The following is an 18,564-nucleotide window of genomic DNA, read 5'->3' on the forward strand; positions in this document are numbered from 1 at the left end:
TTGGTAAAACCATATGAAATTGGTGATACTCAACCATTCACAAAAATGGCAATGTCTTATATATAATATATATTTTTAATATACTTGTCTTTCTCAATATAGCTCTTTTCTTTCATCTTCCTTGACTTCTTGAATATCCATATACTCTCTCCTAATGCTCAATCCTTTTACAAGTCTGGAGAATAATAGAATAAGAAATTTGGGCCTAAAGAAATTGCTCATTCTTTAATGAATGTACCAGAAGAGAATAAAATTGCCTAACGAGAAGAATAGGAAGGGGTATGAGATCCAAATAACCCAACAGTATGCTAACTCAGCAGCCTCTAATTAGCCAAAGCTTGGCCTTAATTTAGACACTATTTCTTTTTTCTCTCAAATTAAAAAAAAAAAAAATTGGCTCCTGCTTGTCTAATCTATCAATACTCAAGTTTCCCTGTTTAGAAAAATTGCCTTGATATTGTTCAAAGGCTTTCATTTATGCTCCACAATGCCTTAAATATAAGAGATGTTTAAAAAGATCCGTTGAATGAGTGAATGGTAGGTCATTAGCGCACCCTGTGTGGTTTTATACTCGTGATATGTCGCAATGTCTGTTGAACAAAGGAAAGGCTTTAGTTAGTCTGACATAGGCATCAGTTTTTTAGAAGATGATCAAGGTAGATAGTTTGAAAATGTCATATTGCTATAAAAATACATCTATGGATTGCTAACAATTAGATTTGTATTGAGACTTTATCAATCATTGTGGGTAAAATTTACTCAATCTTTTGCTATTTTATTTTGTGTTTTTCTTTAAAACACCCACAAGCCACTATAACTCTGTAAATCGGATATTCATTAACAGCACACATGTTGTGTGTGGGATCGAGCCCCAACAACCGCACATTGTTGTCTTTTTAGAGCTTTTCAACACTGATTTTTTTCCAAGTTGCAATGTAGGAGTGAGAGTTGAGTAACTTATGTACTATACTCTACATGTGATAAGCTGAAACTAGGAAAATTTTAACAGTCTGGAAAAGGTTTCTCAAAACAACCCCTTTGTTTTAAGTCTCTAGACTTTATTTGGAAGATCTAATTGGTTCGGTGGTCACAATACGGTATCACTTTCCTCCATGGGTTAATTCTTACCTCCAGTTCTGACCGTCCTGTGGGTCGGCAGCTTCCAAGCATTGTGACCACAATCCACAGTAATAAATGTATTACATCGTGATCTTATGCATCTGTGCATATACCCACAGGGCTTCTTAAGATAACACGTAAGCCCTCTGTACCTTTTACAGTCTGATCTTTTGTGTTCTGAACTGAGCCTATCCTATCCCATTCTGTTCTATTCATTTAAAAATTTGCTCGTCGTGACTTGCTAAATTGATTTCATAACTCCGCAGTTTGAAAAACAATGCTATAAATCAGTGCTTCTCGAATCTCAATGCTCACCCAAATCACCTAGGGATCTTGTTAAACATGCAGATTCTGACTCAATAGGTCCTAAGAACCGGCACTTTTAAGAAATTCGCAGGTGCGGCTGCTGCTGCTGGTCTGTGGACCACACTTTGGAGAAATAAGCCCATAGGTATCCCCCCTCCCCATGTCAGGTTTGATTGGCTGAGGCAAGTGTCTTAGAATCCAGTATAAAGCACAGAGATTTATGTTCGAGGATCCTTGGCTACTGCGTTGAGAGAGAGCAGTGGCCGTGGTGGGCAGAGAACAGCATGGACTTTTCTCTAGCAGAGAGACATTCAGTTCCAACGTTGAGGTCCATAGCATTTGTCTCCTGAATACTTACCTATTTTACACTTACTGTGTGCCAGGCCCAATTCTCAGCCAAGCTAAAGCCTTTCCTTTTCTATTTCATGTTTTCTTAGGTGAACAGTCAAATGTGTAATTACAGGTTGTGTTAAGTGCAAGGAAGAGAAACGAAGCTGGCTGAAGGGAAGATAATGGCAGCGTGGGGCACCAGCTGTTTTAGATTGGGGGTTTAGACAATGCCTTCCTGGGTCAGTGACACTTGACAGAGACATGAAGGAAGGGACATGGCCAGGGGAAGACATAGAGGAAGGACAGTCAAGGCAGAACAAACGAGGACACAGGTCCTGAGGGGGGGAGAAATTGGTGGTGTCTCAGGGGCTGGCGTGAAGGCAGTAAGGCAGCCCTTACCAGAGGGGAGTAGGGAAGGAGAGTCAGTGAGGGAAGGAGCCCTGATGATACAGCATGCGATAGGCTGAGGTAAATTTGGATTTCATCCTAAGGGTGATGGGAAACTTTGGAGAGTTTTGAGCAAGGAAAGAACATGCAATTTCAGTTGTAAATGACCACCCTTGGAGGTATGTGGTGGTCCACGACTGAAGGACGAGAGTGGAGTACTGAAACTGGCCAGGATATTAGAGCAGTGACTTGCTATCTCCGCTGATAGGATTGTGCCCATTTATTTTTTAGAGCAGGGGAAAATTCAGGTATTTTGACTACTGAAATGATACACGACTGAAAATACAGAAATATGTATTTGTTTATGAACTTTTGTTGGTAATTGATACCTAATAATGCAGGATGCCAAATTCAGCAACAGGTAAGTCAGTTAAAAAGATATATTTTTTTTTGCCCCATCCTTCCATAAACCTAGCTTTCTAGGTGAGCTCCCAACCCGCACACCATCACCAGACCTCCATCCCTCAAAGTCCAGTTTCCAGTGTTGAACATTTCACCTGCCTAGAATAATCGAGCGTCCCATGTGCAGCAGAACAGGACTGTGGTTTTTGTTTTAAATAATAAAGTACTGCAAAGTACCATCTCCCTCATCTCTCATAAGTGATGACCTTTTCCCCCCAGCCCTCCTGCCCAAATCTTATCTTTCTGCTGTATTCCTGATCTTATTTTCCATATTCTACTAAGTCTGAGATGTCATCACGTGGCTGATGCACCTTTATTTATTGTATCACGGAGTAAGAACCAAAGTACTGAGAACATTAAGTAGACATACCATGGAATGTAAGATGGGTCTCAATTTCAGGGTTGTTATATATGAAAAGAAAAGTGTGCTTTTTAGAATTAATGAAATATATATTATTATAATCCATCCAGTCAGAAGCCTGGAGGTATTTGTAGGCTCCCCTCTTTCAACTCCCACACTCTATCAGTAACCACTCCCTGGAATTTCTACCTCCCAAATCTCTTAAATTCCTGCCCTAGCTCCCATTTTGGAAACTCTTATCTGTTCTAACGTGGATGACTTACTTAACCACAAGTCATTCTCCACAATAAAAGCAGAAGGACATTTTAAAATGTAAATCTGATGATTACATTATTGGATTAAAATCCTTCATTTTTCTCTAGTGTGCTTCAGGGTAAAGTCTAATCTTAGCATAACCTAAACATACTTTGGAATCTTGTCTCTGACTCTTTTTCAGGTGGGTTCAGGTACATACAAACAAACTAGGATATACCCATTTTATTCTTTCCTTCTGTAGTGGCTTCCTTTGCTCCCTCTCTGCCCTGAAAACACCTACTTATTCTTCATGAATCAGCTGAAATGTCACCTCCTCAGTGAACTCCCTCAGATTCCCTCAGTGCCCATCCCTGAAGAGCTAAGTGCTTATTCCTCTGTAGCAGTTGACTCACAGGTCCCTACTCTAGCCACCATCATATTTCATAGTCGTTTGTCCTTCTGGATTATGAGCCCCTCAAGGTTAACCACCATATTTTATACATTTTCATATCCTTTAGCATTAACCCTGGCACACAAGCAGGCACTTAGCAAATATTTGCCAAATGAATAAGCAAACGATGTGAAACTGAAAAAGAGCCACCCTTACTAAATAATATGAGATCTCAAAGTTATGAAATATCTGTCACTCCAGCTTTGAAGAGGGAGTCAAGCCAAAGAACAGGCTCGGCTCCCTTCCCCATCAGCCCCTAATGTAAAGTCCACTGGTGTTGTGTGAGGTCCCAAGAGCATGATGGAACCCTGATCTTGGGACCCTTTGTGTCTTTGGTCTCCCCGAACCCATGTTTGTGAGGCCACGGAACCCAGGTGACCATGGAACTTGGAGTGCCTTTTTTTGGCCAGCTCCATATTTTAGAAAAGGAATCTGTACTGGTGATCAGTTCATCCATATGGCTTATCATTAGAAATTATTTTGCAGGGGCGCCTGGGTGGCTCAGTCGTTGGGCGTCTGCCTTCGGCTCAGGGCATGATCTCAGAGCGCTGGGATCGAGCCCCACATCAGGCTCATCCGCTGGGAGCTTGCTTCTTCCTCTCCTGCTCCCCCTGCCTGTGTTCCCTCTCTTGCTGGCTGTCTCTCTCTCTGTCAAATAAATAAATAAAATCTTAAAAAAAAAAAAAAGAAATTATTTTGCAGAGGGGAGCCTGGGTGGCTCAGTTGGTTAAGCATCTGATTCTTGATTTTGGCTCAGGTCGTGATCTCAAGGTCATGAGATCAAGCCCCGCATTGAGCTCCTCATTCAACATGGAGTCTGCTAAGATTCTCTCTCTCCCTCTCCCTCTGCCCCTCCCTTTGTGTACCTCCCTTTGTGTACCCGTGCAGACGGGCGCTCGTGTGCGTGCTCTCTCTCTCTCTCAAATAAATAAATAAATCTAAAAAAAAAAAAAAAAAAAGAATGAGCAATTTCAGAGCAAGACATGGAAGACATGGAAACTTCTATCACTTAAGTTTCCTTTTGGGGCATTTTGCCTCTGCATATCGCCTGTGACCCTTGAAGAGATTAATTTCAAACAACCTCATATGTATAAAAATGTTAGCATAGTGTTACATTAGCAAAAAAAAGAATGAAACAATGAGTAATTAACAGCCACGCTGCCATGGTTTCTTATATCCTTCATTTTCCCGAATATCCTTATGGTAAATCCCCATCACTAGAAAGACACTGTACATGAGCCTCTTCGTTTTCCAAAAATTTGATGTGTGGTAAGCACCCCCGATTCTGATGATTAAAAACTCCTGAATGAAGCCTTCTGCTCCTAGCTATGACAAAGAAGCTTATATCGGCGTAGCATCCCCATCGTTATCAGGAAGGAGGTAAGGGTCTTCTTTATCACCGCTACTATTTAGCCAACATAATTAGATAACAGAAATGAATAAAAATAAAAATTGGAAAAAGTGAAGCAAAATCATCATTATTTGCTGATGGTATGATTTATTTATTTTTTTTATTTTTATTTTTTACCAGAAAGTGCAAGAGAATCTAATGAAAAACTGTTAGAAACAATAAGAGAATTCAAAATCCGTAAGAGCATTCATGGAGCCAGTTTGAAGGAAAAAACTAGAAAAAGGTAAGATATACAGAGAGTGTGAACAATTTATATGAAGAAAACTAAAAGGCTACTGAGGGACACACACAAAAAGATGTACTACAGGACGTACTATGCTCTTGTTCTGAAAATTTTAGCATAACAAAGATGTCAGTTCTCCCTAAATTAATCTGTAAATTCAGTGTAATCCCAATAAAAACACTGAGATGATTTATTTTGGAACTAGACAAACTGATTCTAAAGTTCAAATGGAAAATAAGCAAATAAAAAGAGCCTGGGAAAGTCTAAAAAGAATAAGAAAAATAAGATGTATTTTTCCATCAGATAGTACACTATAGTTTATAAGCTATAACATTTTAAAATGTTACTAATGCTTGTAGAACAGTACTTGGCACATATAATATACAATTGTTGATTAAATAAACAGTTAAATCAATGGATTTGTCTAGAAAACCCAAATTGGACCCAAATTCTTATTGGAATTTATCATGTTAAAAAATGGGAATTAAAAGTCATGGAGGGGCGCCTGGCTGGCTCAGTCGGTAGAACATGCAACTCTTGATCTCTGGGTTGTGACTTCAAGCCCCATGTTGGGTATAGAGATTACTTAAAAAAATAGAATCTTAAAAAAAAAAGTCATGGAGAAAAGAGGAATTATTCTATAAATAGCATTGGGACAATTGGGTAACCAGTTGGAAAAAAAATGATTGGAGCCATGCCTCACACCTTACAGAGAATGAATTCTAAATGAATCAAATATTTAAATGTTAAAAAACAGACTGTTGGGGCTCTTGGGTGGCTCAGTTGGTTAAGTGTCTGCTTTCAGCTCAGGTCATAATCTCGGGGTCTTGGGATCTAGCCCCTTGTCTCTCTCTCTCAAATAAATAAATAAAATCTTAAAAAAAACATAATTGTTAAAGGTTAAAGTGCTAGAAGAAAAACAGTAATTAAAAAAATAATTTCTGAAACCATTAAAAGATGGTTGAATTGGGCTACATATTAGTAAGCATTTTCTGCATTATAAAAAACTTATAAACACAATCAAAAGAGAATTGACAAGTTAGATAAAACTTTTGTACCCACAGCCCAAAAACAGCTGTAAACTCCTCACTAAGAAGAGGTTCTATGAATCAGAAATAAAACAAAACTAAGCAACCGCTGCCCCCTACTCCTCACCCGCACAATAGAAAATTTGGCAAAGGACGTGAACAGTTTACAAGAAAGAAAAATGGCCTTTAGACATTTCACTTCAATCACAAAAAGTAAAATGCAGATTAGACTTATGACAAGATTTCATGGTTTACTCATTAGGTAAGCAAACATCACAAATCTTGACAACACAGTGTTGATGCAGTTGGGGTCCTCACATGCATTGCTGAAAGAACTGTAAATTGGTACTCTTCAGAAAGTAATTTAGCACTATCTGTTAAAATTGAAACTGCACAGACCCTTAAAATGGCAATTCCACTCCTAGGAATTGCACTTGCAAATATACTCTTAGATGTGTCAAATGACCTACATGCAAGATTTGCACTCCTGTAACAGCAAAATGTGAGAAATTAGGTAAATGTCAGGAGGGGACTGATTAAACAAATTATGGTATATTCATCTGACAGACTGCCACTGGACCAACAGAACTAGGCCTCTCTTTCTCTCTCTCATTCTCTCTTTCTTTCTCTCTCCATTAGATGGCTGCAGCCACTCTCCAACTTCTACCCTCCCAGCACTCTGCTTTAGTTTTCTCCATAGCTCTCATCACCATCTGGCATCCTATACATATTTCACTGCTTATTTGGTGTGTGTCTGTCTTTCCTGTACCGCTCTACTAGAAGATAAGTCCCACAAAGGCAGAGATTTTGCCCACTGTTATATCTTTACCATCTAAGAGTGCCTGGTACATGGTAGACACTGCATAAATACTTGTCAATTGAATGCATCAAAGAATGGATAAATATGGAAAAATCTCTAAAATCCATTTTAAAGTGAAGAAAGCAAAATGCAGTAGTATTCTATTCTTGGTGTAAAAAAATGTACACACACACACACACACACAAACACACCTATCCAGAGACTTTATGGAAGAATATACAGGAAGCCACTGCCAGCGGTCATTCCTGGGAGAAGGAGAGCCCTGCTGTTGCTGCTGGCCATTGCAGGTGGGAGGGAAACTCGATTTTTCACACTTCGCCTTTATAGATCTTGACCATCATGCCACAAACAGGTATTATGTAATCAAAAACCAATTTTTAAAAACTTATTATTTATTTATTTATTTATTTATTTATTTATTTATTTATTGTAGTCTCTACACCCAACTTGGGACTCAAACCCAAGACCCTGAGATCCAGAGTCACATGCTGCACTGACTCAGCTAGTCAGGGTCCCCAATTTTTAAAAATTATAGATTTAAAAAATGAACCTGAGAAAACAGAAGCTTCTGAAAGAGACAGAGAATTAATACCTAGAGGCCCAAGAGGCAAACATAGAGAGTGGAGTGTTCTGGAGATGAGGGAAAGAGGTGGAAGAGGGAGGAAATGTTTCCCGTCCCTTTGGCCCTAAAGAGCTCAAGCCCCCGTACCCCTGTGCCCCGGCTCAGCCAGCTCCTCCAGGTCTCCCCTCCTAGCCTTCCGAGGGCCCGCCTTCCCCATTTCCTGCACACACTTTACAATCGTGTTTGAGCTTCCGTGGTTCCAGCTGTTGGAATGCACTTTCCTCCCTTGTCTACTGAAAATATCTATTCTTTCCTGGTGAAGCCACGCCTTTCCTCTTTGTGTTTCTACAACAATTTGTTCTTATTTCTATTTAGAACTAAACAACATCAGTTTGTTTGCAAGTGTGTCTGTTTTTAAGCAGGCTCCATGCCCAACGTGGTGCCTGAACTCACCACGCTGAGATCGAGTCACGTGCTCTCCGGACTGAGTCCCCCGGGTGCCCTGTTTCCAAGTCTCTTTAGACAGATATTCTATTCTGATATCTGCTCTTGTTTACATATGTGTTTACCCACCTGCAGGCGCCTTAAAGGCAGGAGCTGTCATTCATCCTTGTTCTCCATTTTGTCTAAACAGCAACTTGCATGCAACAAGCCTGATGCACAGGAGGGACACCCCCAAAATGTTCATGAATGACCCCCGGTCCTTTTCTTCATGTAACTTATAGATTAGCTTTAAAAGGAGGAGCAATTTCTATTCGAAGATCAAGGGACAACAGACTTTTCTTGAGGGGCCTTAGAAAATGTTAGTCATCAGCACACCCACGCTATAGTAGAATGCCCGCCTGTAACACCGCCCAGGGAGAATTCAACTTTTAAAAAGTTCAATAAATGGGGCGCCCAGGTGGCTCAGTCTGTTAAGCCACCGACTCTTGGTTTCGGGTCCAGGTCACGATCTCCTGATGGTGATCGAGCCCCACGTCGGGTTCTGAGCTCAGTGCAGAGTCCGCTTCAGATTCTTTCTCCCTCCCCTGCTGCCCCTCCCTGCTTGTGCACACTCTCTATCTAATAAATACATAAAATCCTTTTAAAAGTGTTAAAAATAGTTTTTGAAAAGTTCACTAAATGGATTTCGTGTGAATATTCAAATTCACCTGAAAGAGGTCTGACCAATAAAACAGGACCATAACCAGATGAAAATCATTAGCATATACAAAGAAAAGAATGTGTCCATCAGTAGCCAAGTTAGCAGCTTCCTTAGCAAGCAAGAGATGGAACGCAGAGGTCCCGGGGAGAGCCGTTCTGTTCTGTTCAGTTTGGCAAGACTCTCCTTATTTGTGGGGATGAATGCCCTGGCTCTCTTACCAGAGGTCAATAGACACTGGATTCCTCCAATTAACCCCTATTGTTCATTTTTCATATTTACCAAGTAAACGTCCAGTGATGTTTTCACTCCCATGTAGGTCTGCCTTCTTGGAGAACACACGCTGCTAGTGACGACTTTAACATTCCTGTGTTTCTAATCTTGATATTTTTCATTATAAATCAATGAGTTATTTGGCGCTTGGACATCAGGTAAGTGGGCTACATTAATGTGAATGCATTGTTGAAAATTAATATGCTCTTTAATTGCTGATAAAATCAGAGTTCTGAACGGGCAAAGCTGAGGATCAAAGGCTGGCTGTCGTACCTACACCAAGGATACTTCTCCAACCAGAACTGTCCCCGCCTCCCCAGTAAGCCCTGGCGGACCGTACGCTTACTTCCAGGGCAAACTTAGGACAGCCATCCTGCCCGCCTGCCGTCCGAGAAATATTTATACACAGAGCACCTGCTGTACTCCAGACACAATGATGCAGAGACAGGGAGGGAAGGGGTGACTCAGGTATTCCAAGTGCTGCGCTTTGTCTAGGCCAATTGTCCTTAGCCCTAAGAATCACTGATTATGAAACCCTAAGATTTTGATGAAATCGAAACGAATCTTTCACGGAAAAATGCACAGAAACTAGTCTGTTTGCATTTAGTTTACTTTATAGCACTGAAAATGAATGGCTTTGGCATATAAGATAGGATGGGCTCAGGCATCAGCTGTGTGCTGAAACATTTGGCTTTATCATGTACTAGCTCTGTGGCACTGGACAGATTACTTACTGTCTTTATGCCTCGGTTTGCTGATCTGCCAAAGGGAATATTAGTGCTCCCCTGATAGGCCTGTTTAGAATTGTTAGACATCATATACAAAGTGACAGCAGTCCCTAGTGTGTAGTAAGCAATGACTAACTGCTATAAATGTTATTGTGCAAAATACTGTCTTCATTAATTTGAACGCCCATAAAATCAAAGGCAACCTTAACTTTACTCAGTAGCAAATTCCAATGAAAGGATGCTTTTGATTTGAATAAGAAGTTGGGAGATATACATACATATACATACATACGCATACATATAAAGTTGGGTTATGTCATTTATGTCACCCACTTGATTTCACTCTTTTTTTTTTTATGGCAATAAACGCTGAAAACATTGGCTCGTATAGTTCAAAGAACATACCCCAAGTCTGAGTTTAAATTCCTGCCTCATCATCATCATTGTGAATTAATGGAACCGTCTTTGGTTAGGTGTATCGTTGAAGCTTTCTGGGGGCCAAACAGGATGATTGATTCATATTTTAATTTTAAAGTCATCAGAGCAGAAGCAACTTGCAAAAGAATTCTATGGTGTTTTGGGGTATTGAAAATTTCTGTTTATGGGGAAATTAGTAAGCCTTTCTCAGTGGGCCTCAGACCCCAGAAAGTCCTTCTCCTCACTGGAAAGCTTACAGCGTTGCCTGCATTCTGTCTTCACTTCCTGAAATGGTGCTGAGCTATGAGTTGGTGGGTTCCTTTTACTAGTATCCATAATACCCTCTGTAGAACCTTAAATCAAAAGATTTGCTTTAGTCTCCTGGTCAGAAATATCTATGATGTAACAAAACCAGGAAGGAACTCCTCTTAATTACATTGTTCTGAGAAATGTTGTCTCTTGCTCTCCCTCGGTCTTCCTCTCTGTGTCTCTCTGTCTCTGTCCTTCTCTTGAGAGCACACATACGACTTAGTCATGAGTATTCTTTGTAAAGTTACTGGACTAAGTGTAATAGCGAAGAGCCCCCTACTCTGATCTGTTTTCTAGTCAAAATTTCTTGAAAAGGCTGAGGTTAGGACCAGGCTGTGATAGAGTTGATGACTTTCACAGCAGTAAACAAGACTCCTATGAGAATTGCTGGCACAAATCAATTCCTGTTGATGCCGAGGGCCATGAGTCATGACGCCGCGCGGAGCGCTTTCAACAAAGCCACCCAGCCAGGTATGCTACTGCGTCCCGAGAACCAAACGTTCTGTCCGCACAAAGTTTTCCTTGACAAAGGCATTTTTTCACCATTTGGAACATGACAATGGCTTGTCAAGCTTCCAAAAGGGGAGCAGAAAGATTGGAATACTTCTTGAGGGCACCGTGTGCAAAGAATGACAATATAGGGCTGGTTGAAACGAGAGGCAGCAGCAGTCTCTTGCAGCTGTCTGCGTGTTGAACGAAAGTGGTTTAGGAGCCAGTTTAGCAACTTGTTTCCAGATATTAGAAGAAAGATCAGTGTTTATGGAGGGGCTCGTGCCTTTTGAAATTGGTATGCCTTCAGTTTTCTTCCTTTGCCCCAAGCAATAAACCATTTCAAATACTTCCAGGGTACATGGCTTCATTAAATTTTCTACAATTTTGGTTCTTCTTTTGTTTGGCATAAAAAAAACAGGGATGTTTTAAGGTTGCCCAAAGATGTGATGGGCAAGCCCAATTTTGTTAATGTTTTGGCCTTTTAAAATCAAACCTTTTCTTATGAAATGATTTATCCAAGTCCAGATTATTTCCTTTAAAAGTTACTTTAAATTCTAGCATATTTTAAACATATAAAAGTATAGAAAATAATATAGCAAAGAGCCTAGGTCCTCCCCACACCCACTGAGATTTAACAAATGTTAATGATTTGCAACATTTATCTTAGATCTCTTTTATTTTTTATTTTATTTTTTTAAGGATTTATTTATTTTAAAGAGAGAGAAAAAGCAGGGGAAGGGAAGGGGAAAGGGAGAGGGAAAGAGACTTTTAAGCAGACTCTGTGCTGAGCATGGAGCCTGAGACCATGACCTGAGCGGAGACCAAGAGTTTGATGCTTAACTGACTGCGCCACCAGGCACCCCAGATCTCTTTTATTTTTAAAATATAAAACATAAATAAAGCAAATGACAGTTCCTCTATCTTTTCCTTCCATCTGTCCTCAGAAATCACTAACAAGCTGAATTTGGTGTGTTTGTGTTTATATTATAAAAGTATGCATTTGTCAAATATATACATTTTTTTAATTGTACATTTTAGAAATTTATATGAATAGTATACGTTACATATCCACTTGAAACCGGGTTTTAATGATTTTTCTGAAATGCTATAAATGTTCCATTGTACTAATGAACTTTAAATTTATATATTCACTCTCCTGCTAACTACGGGTACATCTCCACTTTCCCACTACTACGATAAGTGCCACAGTGAAGAACCTTTATGTCCATGTGTCCCTGTGTTCACGTCAGAGTTTCTCTAGGGTAGATACCTGAGAGTACCATCACGGGATTGTCAGGAAATCACATCTTCAATGTAGCCAGGTAAAAGGGGAAGCAGTGTGTTCCTTTACTATCAACAATTCTGACACCAGATGTTGGGGCAGGGGGCGGTTTTTTCACACTAAGCAGTTCTCCCACTCTGAACACTAACCGGATGTCCTACAACCCAATGATAATACTAACTACCTGGAGTTAGTGCGGACTTCACAGGTTAATGACCCCATCCCATCAAACTGCCGCAGTGAATAAAGATGATTCTTCAAGAATTTTGACTGAACACCAAAGAAGAAATGGGACATTGACCAGAATAGATCCCTTAGTCAAGGGAAGGATTTTTTGCTTTAAGGGGGTGTGGTACTCAGAATAACGGCCCCCAAAGCGTTTCCAGGCCCTAATCCCTAGAATCTGTGAGTATATTAAGTTACAGCAAAGGAGAATTAAAGTTGAAGATGGAATTAAGATTGCTAATCAGCTGATTTTAAAATAGATTACCCTGGAATATGCAGGTACACCCAATGCAATCGTTCGATCCTTACAAGTGGAAAAGGGGGGCAGAAGAGAGAATCATAGGAATTTGTGATAATGAAAGATACAGAAAGATACAACATTGCTTATTTTTGAAAATGGGGAAGAGGACCTGGAGCCAAGGAATGTAGGAGGTTCTAAAGGTTGGAAAGGTCAAGGAAACAGATTCTTCCAGAAACCCTCCCGAAAGGAATGCAACCCTGCCTGTCCCCTCATTTTTGACAAGTGAGACCCAGGTGGGACATTTACTACAGAACCATACAATGATAAAGTTGTGTTATTTAAGATGTTAGGTCTGTGAAATTTTGTTAAGGCAGTAAATAAAAAATTAATACAGAAGGGATAACTAGAGTTCATTTGTATGTTGAAGGGAATGACTTAATAGAGAAGGAGGAATTGATTATGCACAAGAGGAGAGTATAGTGGCAGGAGCAAACCCCTGCAAAGGGAAAGACACAGACAGCATAACTGCTTTTGAAGGGAGTAGAGAACTTCATCTTAAAGTAAGAAGGGAGAGAGTCCATCCAGATGTAGGAAAGTGGGTAGAGCTGTCTTAGGAATACGAGGAGCTCCACTCTGATCAGTCCTATTTAGTCAATGAAATAGGAAAGCAAGTTCATCAACTGAGAGCAAGGGTGGGATGAGGAGTATTGGAGGTTTAAGGGACAGATGTGAGCTAGTCATTCTGGAGCACAAGAGAGCAAGCTTATGAGGATTGCAGGATTGCTAGACAGTATGGATTGTCCAGTTGAGGCTGTGGTCATATATTTAAAGTAAGGTTAAGAAGCATGCCGTACTGTGTTTAATTACCCTTATTTATCTGAGCAGGCGCAGGCACACAGGACGGTAATAACAATCAGCTTTAGAATCTAAACTGAGTAGGGAAGTTAGGACATGAAAAAATAGATAATGAATAATCGGTAGGATAATAGAAAAAAATGGTTGGGGGAGGGGTACCGGACTAAGCGTGCTAGAGGAGTAGGAGGTAGTGGTTGGGAAATAGAGTGTTTAAACTGGGTATCTGGAGGTGCACTGGCTGGTGATGACAACGTCAAGAGATTAACTGTGGAGATGCCTGACTAAAGAGGGGTAAAGAGGAAAAGATTATTGGAAGTAAAGTCAAGTATCTGAGATGCCAGGAGATTGGATAGATTATCTTCGCATGTTATCACTAAGAAGTGACATAAACAGGAGAAGACAGTCGGTCAGGAACTAAGATCCTCAGTGATTCAGAGTGGCTGAGAAGTTAGCTAGTGACCACAACAAGACGTTGCCCCTTATAGGGGGTGGCAAGGCTAGTTGAAACAGAAGCTCTTTCCTATCTAGGATATATTTCATAATACAAGCTATAAAATTATAAATGCCCAGTATATTATTTTCTTTTTGATGGGAATAGTATGAAGTAGAATTTATCAGAGTTCCTGTGTGTGTGGTACATTAATCTATATACTTGTATTGCAAAGAAAGGATACATCTGTGTGTAAACGCACCTATTTTATGCATCAGTAAGTAATAATAAAATCAATAATAAAAATGCAGGTAAAATAGTATTATAGAAATATGTCAGAGTAAAATAATGAATAATTTAGGTTGTCTTTCTGGATTTTGCAATGTTTATGGCATTTTCCAATTTGTTAAAACTTATAATTTTTAAAGCTGTCTTATTCTAAATATTTATTTTCTTACACATTCTTTTTCTTAAAGAAGGTTCTTAAGTTACATAAGCCTCAGGTACCATAAAACCTAGGTCTTTCCTAGATAAACCACAAATGTGGCCTAAGATTACCAGTAGTCAACTGAAAAAGAGAAAACTCACTAGCTATATAACACGTAGTTCTACTATGGTTAAAAAAACCCACAAAACCAGTAACAAAAGGAATATGCAACTATTCTTTTTTTTCTTCTTCTGCAGAATGGGATTATAATGTGTATTTGGTTATGTAAACTGGTTTTTGCATTTTAATTGGATAAACCCTACTCCATATCTTTATTTTTTTTTGTTTGTTTGTCTGTTTTTTACTCTTCCATATCTTTAAATATCTATTTATAATATTGGTTTTCATGCCTTTTTGACTCTGCCCACCACACGGAATGAACTTCACATGCGGACAGTGGCACCCCCAATTGAGACCAACAGGTCACCAAACAACACTCACCTTTACATGAGAGCTTTTCTCTAATGTGTTTTTGTTTTTCTTTCTTTTTTAAAAAATCCTAACAGCCCACTAACTCAATTATGGCCCATAAGGGGTCATGACTGCAGTGTAAGATGCTCTGTCTGATACCATCATTTTATTTTTTTTTATTCTTATTTATTGATGTATAGTTGGCATATAATGTTACGTTAGTTTCAGGTGTACCAAGTAGTGATTCAAAAACTATATGTTATGCTGTGCTCACTACAAGTGTAGTCTATCGCCATACGATGCTATTACAATACCATGTAACTATTTTTAATATTAATGTCAGGCATTTTTCCTAGTTTTTAGTATAATAGGAACGTTATGTAATATAACGTGCCACATCTTTATAGACAGCCTACAGACAATACATCTCATCTAGTTCTTTCTAATAGTGTCAATCAATAGGGGCTTGCGATGTAATTCAATAAGGAGGTGTAGAGGTCTCTACTTATCTGGCCTCATCACAGATTAGATTTCAAAGTATCTGGAAATCTGCAAAATGGATAGGTTAGGCTTCCTTTTAAACATAACAGGCGGAACACACATGTTTACCTCTATTCCCTCAAGTAATTTTACTCACACAAAAATAAAGTAATAAACCAGTCACAACAAAGAGGATGGGTGACAAGAACAAAATGTTGGAAGATGGAAGGTGGGGCACAGACATTAGCAGAGTAGGGAAAGGTGACTTCCAACCACCTGCAAGAGACAAAGCTGACAAGAAGTAATCCTTTTTGTCCAGAGGAAAGCTCAGAAATTGGAGGCAGAAGCATGTACTTCCAAAAACAGAAGAAAGTGGTGAAAACAGAAGAATTAGTTGAAAATCTGTGTAAGGAGCAGTTAGATTCTCAAGTCCCTTCTCTAAGGCCCAGGAGCAAGGAGGGTCTCTCTCTTGATCCTGGTGGAGACCCGGAAGTTCACACTCAGCAGTTGTTGAATCATAAATATACTGAACTTGTGTATACCAGGAATATTGAGCATAGGTATGGGCTAAAACCTGCATATTGAGTAATAAGACTTCCCAAGTCCTCTTTCCCTACTTGGCCCTGAAATGGTTGACAACTGGCAACACAGGCAGAAATGCAGTTTCTCTCAGGGAAAGTGTTCTGGCCAAGAGAAAAGTCCCATAGATGCTGACATTTGACACATGCCTCCACAAAATGCCTGGGTCCAAACATCAGCCTCCTAAAGGAGGACCATCAGTCCACAGGCTCTGCCTTTTCACAAAAGAGCATCCAGTCAGCTTTTCGGTACTTCTATTTTAAATATGAATGAATGGCAGACGGAGGAGGAAATCCTCTAACATGAAAGATGAAGACAAAAAAAAAAAAAAAAAAGAGAAAAAAGGAACATATAGGTAAGAGACAGAGTGCAGGACCAATAGAAGAAAAGTTAAAGAAATTTCCTTAGGGAGAGAAAAGATGGTGAACTTATGGCACAAGAACAGGATGATATGGAAAAAGAACACTTAGAGAATAAGAAACAAATCTTACCAAGAAAATGGTGTCAGAAACAGAAAATGTGATAGAAAAGGTGGCATACAAGATGGAGGAAATTTCACTGAAAATAGAATAATATGCCAAAGAGATGGAAACTAGGAGAGAAAAGATTGAACATTTATTAGAGAATGTTTAGAAAGCAAACATTTAATAGAAGTTCTAAAGAGAACAGAGAAAATTGAAAAGAAGAATTACCAAAGGTAATAGGATCAGGAAATTTCCCAGCTAAAGGGCAGATGACAGACTGAAAGGGCCCACTGAGTGCCTAATATAATAATGAAAAAAGGTTACATCAGGACAAATCCGAGATGTTCCAGAAGATTTGGGTAAAAAGTTCCAGAAACCTCCAGAGACAAAATACAAAGGAATCAGAATGCCTTTGAACTTCTCAGCATCAACTCTGGAAACTAGAAGACAATATAGCATTTTTTTTTTTTAAGAGAGAAAGAGAGAGACAGAGAGTGTGGGGAGGAAGGGCAGAGGGAGAGGGAGGGAATCTCGTGCAGACTCCCTGCTGAGCATGGAGCCCCGCACAGGACTTCATCTCATGACCCTGAGATCATAACCTGAGCCGAAATCAAGAGCGGAATGCCCAACCAATTGAGCCACCCAGGCGCCCAGTGACATCTTTAAAATTATGAAGGAAAATGATTTCTAACCTAGAGTTCCATGCCCCACCAAACTGTTGAGTGTGAAGATAAATTAAAAATGTTTTCCAATACACAAGGTCTTCAAGAATGTATGATCTTATCTTCAGAATAAACTGAAGATGTACTCCACTGAAATGATGGGGGAAAAAAAGAAAGAGGACAATATGGAATTCAGGAAACAAGAGGTTTGCATAGGAAATGATTTCCACGATGTTAGGGAAACATAATCCTAGGATGACCACAGAGCTATGAGCCTTAAAATCAGCCTAGATCACAGCAGGGAATGGAGGGCTCCAAGAGAGATATCTCCAAGAAAAAGAGAAATAGAACTGGTAGATTACCTGACATGATTAATTGCACTGAGAGGAGGAAAGTTTGGGTTTCAATTTGTGACTGGTATATGGAATATGATGAAATGATTTAAAAAATGTCAAGTTTTAACTGTGGAGGAAAAAAATAATTGTGTAACAAGACAAAAGTTGTAAAAATGCAATCATAGTACACTGCATGGCTCAGCTGTGAACAATATTTGCATAGTCAACACAACAAACATTAAATGTTTAATAAAATTGTAATATAAATATAGCGGGAGTTTATGAGTAAGAAAAGTGTGTGTGTAGTTAGTATAAGAGAGCTAAATTTCCTTTTTCTCTATTAGGAAGTCAATAAAGTATGTCTAAAAATGAAGAAATCAAGAAGCTACTGAGGGTATTAAAATTAATATGATGAATTGTATTAGCAGAAACAGATATAAGAATTCAAAATTTTGGGTAGGGTTTTGGACGTGGGAAGGCCAGGTAGGGGATTGTTGTCTTTTGTAATAATCCTTGCAGTACTAAAGTATTTACCTTCTAAGACTGTACATGTATTATTTTGATTTTAAGAGGGTGAATTGCATATGTTCCAGAAATTTTTGCATTGAAGGAGCAATGGCTATTCCTCAATATCCTACTAATTATTTCAACATAAACAAATCGGCTATTTCACATCATAGCTAATCCACTGCCTGGAAAACATGAAGTAAGACTTAACATTTAGAGTAAGTTTCATCCTGACGTATTACAATGAATCTTTTTATTTGTTAGTAACATCATATTTCCGTTTATTATAAAGGGCAAGTGTATCACCCAAATTAGTTATTTTAGGGCTAGCTCAGTTCTCAACTGGGGAAGATTTTTCCCTCCAGGGAACTTTTGGCAAAGTCACAACTGGGGGTTGGGGGCAACTACTGGAATCTAGTGGCTACAAGCCAAGGATGCTGCTAAACATCCTGCAATGGACAGGACAAGCCCCCAAGAATTACCAAGTCCCCAATGTCAACAGTGCCATGGTTGAGAAACCACGCTCGGAGTCTTTGAGGATTATTTCATCAG

The sequence above is a fragment of the Ursus arctos genome, unplaced genomic scaffold (genome assembly GCF_023065955.2).
Source record: "Ursus arctos isolate Adak ecotype North America unplaced genomic scaffold, UrsArc2.0 scaffold_21, whole genome shotgun sequence".
NCBI classification, from domain to species: Eukaryota; Metazoa; Chordata; class Mammalia; order Carnivora; family Ursidae; genus Ursus; species Ursus arctos.